The 10793-nt window shown below is 43.0% G+C and overlaps 1 long non-coding RNA gene across 2 annotated transcripts; it reads left to right on the forward strand.

Annotated features, from left to right (window-relative positions):
• Positions 1-690: 690 nt before the first annotated feature.
• LOC143495134 (uncharacterized) lies at positions 691-10404 on the forward strand. Of its 2 annotated transcripts, none has more exons than XR_013125583.1 (4): positions 691-1185; positions 2863-2921; positions 3038-3144; positions 3725-10404. It is a non-coding gene; the product is annotated as an uncharacterized LOC143495134 (long non-coding RNA). The 2 variants fall into 2 exon arrangements; XR_013125582.1 differs by lacking the exon at positions 691-1185 and adding an exon at positions 1719-1828.
• The last annotated feature ends 389 nt before the right edge of the window (positions 10405-10793 follow it).

Raw genomic sequence — 10793 nt, forward strand, 5'->3', positions numbered from 1 at the left:
AGCTCCTTGTCGATTGGACAGCACAGGTTGAGTGGAGTCATCTCAGGCAGTGATGGATGGACGTGTGAAGTTTTGGCAGAGAGACAGGTGCCACTGCTGGCCGTCAAGAACAAGGCAGTTCGGAAGATGTCAGTGTGACCGAATGCCTCATGTTAATTGAACACGACACACCTGCACACACCACACGGCACATCCAGAACGTTACACACTAATGCTATTTTTTATTTAGTATGAGCGTTTCACTTTGGGACTATATTTTCGGCTTTATTTTTCTCTGTTTGGATGGTATGTTGGAAAATGGCTGTTTTTGGTGATTGCACCATTGCTCCTGCTCTCCATGGCTTAAATAATTTACAGTCTGTGAGCAGGCGAGTTAAATCTGATATCTGTGATGGGCATAGCAGTGAAGCAGGAGTCTGGAGGGCTTACTGACTAACTGAAGGAGTGCAGTCAAAGAGCAAAGAATGACTAAGAGTGGGAGAGAGAGGGAGGGAGAGAGAGAAGGAGAGGGAGAGGGGAGAGAGGGAGATGGGGAGAGGGAGAGAGAAAGGGGGAGAGGAAGAATCAGAGAATGCTTTCATGACATTCCAACCTCTTCTGCATTCTGAGCTCGTGCACCATGAAAAGAGCCATTTTGGAAGAGTTTTTTTGGACAAGTCCTTGTAAGGTAAAAAACTGTTTAATAGGCAACATGGCCACTTGTTTCCTTTGAGCTCCAACATTCCAGTGAACAAAGACAGGCCGAAAGTTCCCCAAGGTCTTTGTTTTTATAATTGCAGTCAATGACATGGACCTGCTCTTTGACAACGGTTACCCACAGGATATTGGCAGGTCACGTCTGCTCTCATGAAATTTCGACAGAGGTTCGGTATCTGGCTGCAGGTTTGGCTTTGGTTATATGTTAGTCTGTGAGCACAGAGGTGCAAACCGACGGTTTCACGGGTGAGCGGCTCCGAGATCTGAGCTGTTTGAAGGTGCCCTGCACGGATGACAGACCAGTCCTCTGCTTCTGCGTTCAAGAGCAGACAGGGACACGGAAACCTGTTTGATATTTTTTGGAAAGGAGAACGAATCACTGTTAGCTTCAGAAACGTGTCATTTCTGACTGTGTGGAGTAGCTACAAGAGGTGTTGAGGGGAGGAGAAAATGGGGAAGAATGAAAACTGACTGGATTGTTTTGGAGGTGTAAGGAAAAATATCTATTTAAAAAATTATTTACAGAAAGTTTTCTTTCGAGTTCTCAAAATCTGTGAAAATTAAGAGCATTATTCAAAAGCTAAACCTGATGACCAATGTTTTGGTTTGTTCCTGGGGGGCTGAAAATGAAACTAATTCACTGTTCATTTTTTCAGTGTTCTAGTTCACAAAAGCAGACAATCAGAACAGAAAAAATAACAAAAAAGGATGTATAAATTAAATTTACTTTCAGAAATCTGTTTTAGACATAGAAGAGAAAGAAGGAAAGATCCCATATTAGAGCAAACGCAGTGCCACTGTCCTGACTGCTAATTACATCCCAGGTGGGTGGATGGTGACCTGAAGAGTGTGTTGTTAATGGCATCACCTCAAATGTTGTTTAGAGGTGTCGGTGCTGTCTGGCAGCCTGTGAAATCAAGCAGGTCCATATGCTACCAGGACAAGTGGTAATTGTGCAGCCCTGGAGAGCAGGAGAGATGGGGGGTGGGGGGCGGGGCCTGGGGGGGGGTGCGGAGGATCATCCTTCTGTAATGCATCCGCGGTTTGTGAGAAGAAGAAGAAAAAACCCACAGTCTCAAACTCTGAAAAGGTCAGCAGTCAAAAGCATACAGCTGACCGGGAGCATGCATCTGTAAGTACGCAGTTTAATTAATAGGGCTTATCTCAACTGGCCTAATGCTGAGAGCCCATGAGACCAGTTATCTCCTGCACGTTCATCAGATGGCTATCAAGTGGGTCGTATCCACGAGGACCTGGTGGTGGAGACCACAGCCGAGCGGAGGTGATAACAGAGGAGAGTGCTAGTGTGACCCACGGCCATGCCTGTTTTAAAATCCTGATCATAAATCAGGGTGTAAGTCTAAGTTCAGTCTCAGTGGCATGAGAATAAATCACTCGGACCATACCATCAGAAACATTGACAGTCTGGTCAATTGCTGTATTGGTGTAATGCTCCATTGACCTAATTATAATCAAATAGCTGTGATCAGTGCAACCTGCTTTGACGTATGTAGCGTTACATCCAGTCAGCATGGCGGTTTTGTTTGCACGAGTCTTGCATTAGACAGCAGTCAAAACCAGCATGTAACATGCTTAGTATGGAGTACATAATCTGCTTGTAAGCAGTACAAACATCAGCGGCGGGTGCTGTCTGAGCTTCTGAGCGGATATGCTGGAGTTGTCAAACGCAGCCAGAACTGAGTGGCACTGAGGCGAGTGCGAGAGGCACTTCATCCATTTTTAAATGGAGATGGAAACTGGCTGAAAGGTTTGCAATTGAAGGTTAGTGCTGACAGGTGAAATGGTATGTTGGGGGGCAGGGGTGGGGGTGTGGGTGGGGTGGTGGGTGGGGTTGTAGTCGTAGCCTTTAGGCACTGGCTGCCTATTTGAGTAATAAGGGTGTGAATTTCCTTTGCATTGTGTCTGCGTTTTAGATTCACCTGGCGCTCCCTACAGACCACCCCTCCCCCCATGTGTCCAAATAAATCTAGCGATCAATAATAAATCTGTCCATGCTCTCACGGTCTGGACAGCAGCACTGTCAGCTTTAGACTCACCTTAGGCCTCTGGACATGCAGTTGCCTTGCCAACGTGACCCGTATATTAATTAGCGTCGTTATCGATGCTGAAGAGCTGCTCTGCATTTATGAATGTATTTCTCCAAAGTTCACAATCAGGCCTTCAGAAGCAGCAGAGAGGAACCTGCTCTTCTCCCTCTCCATCATGTACGCTTAAACCCACTAACTGTATCAGGAACAAATGAATAATATATTACCTTTAAAATTTGATTTAGCAGTTTTTAAGGATGAGCGTATTAAGATGGGTGCTATCTGCCCTTTAGATGTGAGATATCCTTGGAGCTCTTGACCTCATGGAGCTGAACACTGAGAGGACAGAATGGAGCAGCTTTGGAGTCAAAGTCCTTGACATCTGGCAAATAACTCAAATGTAATTGCATTTTGTACTGAAGTTCAAACACTGCAGTACAAAACTTGTGAATATGTAGGAGACATAGACACGCACCACTGCAACAGACTGGTGACGACTGTGAGGCACACTGCTGAACACTTCCTCTGTGATGAAGTTAGATAAACTTTTGCTTTAATATTAACAGTGTGAGTCAGACCTGCCACGACACTGTAGGCCTTCCTTGCTGTAGCATCTCTTCAAATCACTCTGTGATTTGTGAGGTCAGTCAAAACACACAAACAAGTGAAGCGTCTGTCCCAGAAGACTTCCGGTTACAGCTATCTTCACAGCTTCACTTTTTCGCTGGGACCTGGGAAATCAGACACAGACAATTTGATCAGAGAGATATATATCTAACAGACAGAGCTCCCTGGGCTAAAGCAGGTTGCCGGTGACGGCAGGTACTGCCAACCTTCATTTGTGTGGCAATATCCCTCTACTGCGCCACCCTGAGACTGCAATCTCTTCACACCAATAAAAAATGACATTTCAATTTACCTTTGTTGTTGTGATTCAGCTCTTGCATACTGATTTCTCTTTTTTCCTGTTCATGTTTCAGAGAAGATGAAGAGATGTGAAAACAGATGGGTATCCACGATGGCCCCTGCTCACTGTTCTTGAACAGGAACCAAATGTTAATCTACCGTCGAGCAGTAGGCATTACACGGAGGATCGGAGAGAAGTCTGGGTGACCATTGGGTTTTACCATGCATGAAAATGAAATACGTCAAAAGTTACAAGCACGCTCTAGCAGACGAAATGCTCGGAGCCCATAATGAGAACCGTTACCTCCCCTAACGCTCTTATGTCTTCTATTGCTTTGTCATTTTTGCAACTCGGGAGGTCTACTTTTATCTATCCCTTTATCAGGGAAAATCGCACATGTAGATGGGATCCTCTGAAAGGTGTGTGGATATTCCCATGCTAGTTATAGATTCAGGTGAATACGCCAGGTGGGCTGCGAGAGGAAAGAGAGATATTCTCAATGCGAAGAACATCCCCCTGGGAGATGATTCAAGAGGAGTCAGGATTTAGGAGGGTTCTGATTCAGCATTCAGGAGGTTTCTGATTCAGCATTCAAGAGGTTTCTGATTCAGCATTCAAGACGGTTCAGATTCAGGATTCAGGAAGTTTCTGATTCAGGAGGGTTCTAATTCAGCATTCAGGAGGGTTGTGATTCAGCATTCAGGATGGTTCTGATTCAGGATTCAGGAAGTTTCTGATTCAGGAGGGTTCTGATACAGGATTCAGGAGGGTTCTGATTCAGGAAGGTTCTGATTCAGCATTCAGGAGGGTTCAGATTCAGGATTCAGGAAGTTTCTGATTCAGGAGGGTTCTGATTCAGGAAGGTTCTGATTCAGCATTCAGAAGGGTTCGGATTCAGGAGGGTTCTGATTCAGGAGGGTTGTGATTCAGCATTCAGGAGGGTTCTGATTCAGGAGGATTCACTGCATCAACACACCCCACACCCCCTGCTACCTCCTTAATCACAGTAATATATCAGCGTTGTGAGTGCTAGCATGGCATATCCATTATTCTGTAGCAAACAACAGATACACATTATGTGTAAATTGTGGACATATGACATGCAGTATATATTCACAAAAAAGCATTACCCATGCTCATTTGCATATCATTAGCATTTTAAATGACCAATTCATTTTAACAAATTTTAAAAGAGTCGTTTTAATGAATATACGTGGGTAGAAAAGCTAAATGTTGCAGGCCATGCTCAGATAAACATAGTGTTAAAGACGTTACCTCCCTCTAAATTATAATCCCTCACACAACTGCATTCAGCACTATATGGTGAGTAATATTTTCGTGGGTTGATCTGACATGAAATAATTCCCAGAATTACACTCCCAGAATAATGGTGACCCGCACACTCTGTGTAGAGGATCTGTCCAAGTCGAGATTACTTCATGATGGCTTCACATACTCTCTTGGCATTGTTCATCATGGTTTTCATGCTTGTACATGCTTCCGATGTGTTCTGCCACAAATGAACTCCATATCAGAACATGTTGGCAAGATGGGGAAAGCAAAACAGTTTGTAAAATTGGGGGAATCCTTGAATTTGAAGTCTTATTTCAAAATCCTAAAGCCCCACTAAAATGTTTTGCAGCCATTGAGAAAGTTACAGTTTTAGTATGCTGGTTTGACAGAAGGCTCTGTTCATGTTTATTCACAATCTGCAGTAATATATAAAGACTGAATTCTGAATTGTATTGTAATTGAGAATACAAGTGTACACATATTGCAAATTACAATTACATACTAGTCACTCCAGAGCAGCAATGTTCGTGTTCTGATGACTTCCTGCTTCCTGCCGACGCTGCTTCCTGCTGACCGACGCTGTTGCGGAGCGAATTTTGAAATTGTTTTCTAAAGTATAATAACCTATTTACGTGCTAATCTTTACCTTTTGCATTCCTATATACATTTTACAGGTTTTATTCCGGCCGCTGACCAACTTTCTGCCTTCACAAATCAGCAAGCGTAAGTTTATATATCGGCTAGACACGGTAAGTGTTTTGATTTATTCATGGCTGGTGTTGGTTTGTTCCCGTGTTCGGAGTGTGGCATGTTTAGTCTAGACCCTTTCGCCACTGATAGTAATAGTGATAGTATTTGTCAGAGGTGCAAACTAGTAAATTCTCTCGTGGCGAAAGTGGAAAGCTTAGAGCGACGCGTCCACTCATTATTGAGGGATAGAGAGACAGGGACAGGGTCTGTAGTAGGTGTGGACGCGCCAGGGAGAACTAGCGCCTCCGCGACTCCGGCAATAGAGCCCTCACAGCGGGGTGAATGGGTGACGTCTCGGCGGCGTAGTCGGAGAGCGAGGGCTGCAGCTACCGCTAACGCCAGCGCTAGCCCACCAGAGCACCACTCCCCGGTTCACGTGTCCAACAGGTTTGCCCCGCTCAGTGTTACACCCACTGAGGAGACTCTGGTCATAGGAGACTCTATAGTCCGACACGTGAAAGTAGCTGTAGCTGTAGGGGCACCAGCGGTTACAGTCAGCTGTTTACCGGGAGCCAGAGCGCCGGACATTAGTGGCAACCTTAGACTGTTAGCTCATAGGAGGTTTTCTAGGATAGTGATTCATGTAGGGGCCAACGATATACGTCTGCGGCAGTCAGAGGTGACTAAGGCTAATGTTAAAGAGGTGGTTAAATTAGCCCAGACGATGTCCGATGCCGTAATCTGCTCTGGCCCCATCCCAATGCGGCGCGGTGATGAGCAGTACAGCAGGCTCACGTCGCTAAACCGCTGGATGTCCAAGTGGTGTTCAGAAAATCAAGTGGGCTTTATTAATAATTGGGAAGAGTTCGAGGGCAAGCCTGGTCTTTTAGGCAGGGACGGTGTCCACCCCACCCGGGATGGCGCTGCCCTGTTATCTTGCAGCATAGCCCATAGCCTGTTAGCTAGTCGGCAGAGTAGCACTAGAAGCTGCTGACTGTCCAGGGTCGCGACCAGGCCGCAGACTAATGGGTTAAACCTGTCTGCGAGCTGCTTAGAGGCGTCACCAAGTTCCCTTAGGATTGAGACTGTGTCTGTGCCCCGGGTTAAACTAAATCATAAGAAAATAGTCCGCCCGAAGTTTTTAACTAATATACAGACTTCACATCAAATTATTACAACCTATATGACCGATCTGAAAATTGGATTAATCAATATTCGATCGCTCAACTCAAAAGCAGTTTTTGTAAATGAACTTATAACAGACCAGAAAATTGATATTCTTTGTCTAACTGAAACGTGGGTTCAATCTGGTGATTATTTAACTCTAAACGAAGCCACTCCTGTGGGATATAGTTATATACATAGACCTAGACTGTCAGGCAGAGGAGGTGGAATATGTATAATCTATCGTGATTGTTTAGAAATTCATCAGAAATACTTAGATATCTCAAACTCATTTGAGATGCAGTCTATTAATGTTATTAGTCCATCTGAAAATAAAAGTACATTCTCCCTAACTAATGTATACAGACCACCAGGGCCTTACTCAGATTTCTTAAACGATTTCACCGATTTTGCAGCAAATTTAGCAGTATGTAGTGACAAAATAATAATGGTAGGAGACTTTAACATACACTTTGATAATGCGGAGGATCCACTGACAAGGGCTTTTACTTCTATATTGAACTCTGTCGGCATTAAACAAAACGTAGTAGGACCTACACATTATCGAAATCATACCCTAGATCTAATATTAACGCTGGGTATCGACGTAGATAATATAAACATACTCCCGCAAACCGTAGCAATCTCCGATCATTATTTAGTAAAATTCGATTTTCACCTTAACATAAATACCCGCCCGTCTCCTCGGCAGTGTATAAAGCGCTCAATAAATTCATCAACAGCAACACGGTTTATTGAAACCCTCCCTGACTTAACTGCTTTAGCCCACTCGCCATCCGATCCAGGAGAGTTAGATAGTCTAACCGACTACTTAGAGAATACCTGCAGATCAACTCTAGATATAGTAGCTCCACTAAAATATAAAAAAGCTAGATCCAAAAAGCTCGCCCCATGGTACACCGACCAAACTAGAAACTTAAAACAAATAGCACGTAAATTAGAGCGGAAATGGCGATCTACTAAATTGGAAGTATTCCACTGTGCCTGGAAGGATAGCATTATTGACTACAAACGGGCACTCACTAAAACACGCTCAGCATACTTAGCCTCACTGATAGAGAAAAATAAAAACAATCCTAGATTTCTTTTTAATACTATTTCTAAACTTACAAAAAATCAAGCAGGCACAGAACCTCAGATTCCAATAAACCTCACTAGTAATGTATTTATAGATTTCTTTGATAATAAAATAGAGAATATTAGACAAAATATAAAACCCTTTATTAGCAATACAACTGGTATGTCATCTGGTTTGGTTGATATTGATTTAAATTACATACCGGGAGAAAAACTTGATGCTTTTCATCCACTCCCAAAATCAGAATTAGAGAAAATAATTTCTTCCTTAAATTGTACTACATGCACATTAGACTCAGTTCCCTCAAAGTTATTAAAAGAGGTATTACCAGCTGTAACTGAACCTCTTCTAACTATAGTTAACTCATCCATTACAATAGGTCACATGCCCAAATCATGTAAATTAGCAATTATCAAACCTCTGATCAAGAAACCAAATCTTGATCCGACTGTGCTATCTAATTATAGACCCATTTCAAACACATCATTTATATCTAAGATCATAGAAAAAGCTGTTGCCCAGCAATTATGCCTATATCTGCATAGGAATAACACATTTGAAAAGTTCCAATCTGGTTTTAGGCCCCATCACAGTACTGAAACAGCATTAGTTAAAGTAACAAATGATCTCCTCCTTGCATCAGATCAAGGCTATGTATCACTGTTAGTGCTTCTTGATCTTAGTGCAGCTTTCGACACAATTGATCATAGGATCTTGCTAGAAAGGTTAGAACGCTGGGTTGGAGTCTCAGGCACAGCCCTTTCATGGTTTCAGTCTTACTTAACAAATCGCTATCAGTTTGTAGAGCTCAATAATATTTCATCCAAACGTACAATGGTTAAATATGGGGTCCCGCAAGGCTCCATCTTAGGACCACTATTATTTACATTATATATGCTACCATTGGGCACAGTTATAAACAAACATGGTGTCAATTTTCACTGCTATGCGGATGACACTCAACTTTACATATCAGCCAAACCCGATGACAAACTCAGTTTAGGAAAAATTGAGGCCTGTGTAAGAGATATTAAATGCTGGATGTCTCTAAACTTCCTACAATTAAATGAGGACAAAACAGAAGTTCTCCTTGTGGGCCCTAAGGCCGCAAGACAGAAAATTCCAAACTTAATGCTTAATCTTGCAGACTATCCCATTACACCTGGCACAGTAGCCAAAAACCTAGGCGTCATACTCGACTCCGACCTATCATTTGATAAATATATAGATCATACTACTAGGATAGCTTTTCTACATCTCCGCAACATTGCCAAATTAAGAAATGCATTATCACAGGATGATGCAGAAAAATTGGTGCACGCCTTTGTTAGCTCTAGACTAGACTACTGCAATTCACTACTGTCAGGATGTTCAAATAGGAATCTAAATAAACTTCAAGTAGTTCAAAATGCCGCAGCTAGAGTTCTGACCAGAACTAGAAAATTTCAGCATATTAGACCAGTCCTATCAGCCCTGCATTGGCTCCCAGTTAAATTTCGTATTGATTTTAAAATTCTATTATTAGCATATAAAGCACTACACGGGCTTGCTCCTGAATACCTCCAGGAACTTATTTCCTATTATGAACCCCCACGTCAACTAAGATCACAGGGTGCTGGTCTGTTATTAGTTCCACAAATTAACAAGGTAACAGCAGGGGGAAGAGCCTTTTCTTATAAGGCCCCCCAGCTTTGGAATAATCTTCCTAAATGTGTCCGGGACTCTGACACAGTCACAATCTTTAAATCTAGGTTGAAAACCCACTTATTTAGTCTAGCGTTTGATAATTAATATCCCCCTTAGATAAAGGTACAGATCCAGGGGTTCATAGACGAAGGGTTTTATGGTAGACTGGGGTGCTGGTGCTGTCATCCTGTCACTGCTCGTGGTCACTCAAGTTTGTTGACAGTGCAGTGGACGGATGCCATTGTCTCAGAATGCCCCCAAGCCTATGTTACCTTCTGGTTCTGCCTTTTTTTAGCTAGGCTGTAATAATTTAACTTAGTGCCGGAGTTGCTGCCACACTCCAGAAATGTTTATAATTTTACCTGTCCTGTATATGTCCTCATACAGAGCTAATTTTCCCTGTTTCATTTCTCCACATGGCTGCCCGCCTGCTTGAGGAATAATGAGATGAGGAGAGACAAGCGATCCATCCTGGCCGGCCACCTCCTGCCTAACCGGATGCCTACACCATGATGGACATTATTACATATTTTTCGGTCTAAATGGACATTATTGCATCTTTTACATTCTGTCTACATTCTGTCTATATTATTGTTGTTGTCATGGTGACCGGTGTCGGCCAGAGGAGGATGGGTTCCCCCCCTGAGTCTTGGTTCCTCTCAAGGTTTCTTCCTCATGCAAAAAACTAGGGAGTTTTTCCTTGCCACTGTCGCCTTTGGCTTGCTCACTGGGGGCTAGGACTCGGCACTTGTAAAGCTGCTTTGTGACAACAACTGTTGTAAAAAGCGCTATATAAATAAAATTTGATTGATTGATTGACATTGCAATAAGCTCCCCATGGAATTTATATATAGATGTAAAAAATACATTAAATATTAATTATATAGCAGCCAAAAATAGTTAAAAAAGTTAAATACTCTTTGTATGTATTAAGATGTACATCAAAGGTGTGGAAAAGTGCAAAGGAAGGCATGGTAACCAGTATCAGATCCATGGTGACCAGTATCAGAACCATGGTAACCAGTATCAGATCCATGGTGACCAGTATCAGAACCATGGTACTGGTTTGAGCATCATATTTACATTAAGACTTCCGCAGCCTGATGACCTGGGGCCACGCTCTCCTCACCCACGCCAGTCACACACACCACAGCTTTCCACCACACACAGGTGCAGCTGGGCAGAATGTTCTCCATGGTGCTTCTGTAGA

The sequence above is a fragment of the Brachyhypopomus gauderio genome, unplaced genomic scaffold, assembly GCF_052324685.1.
Source record: "Brachyhypopomus gauderio isolate BG-103 unplaced genomic scaffold, BGAUD_0.2 sc93, whole genome shotgun sequence".
In the NCBI taxonomy this organism is placed as follows: Eukaryota; Metazoa; Chordata; class Actinopteri; order Gymnotiformes; family Hypopomidae; genus Brachyhypopomus; species Brachyhypopomus gauderio.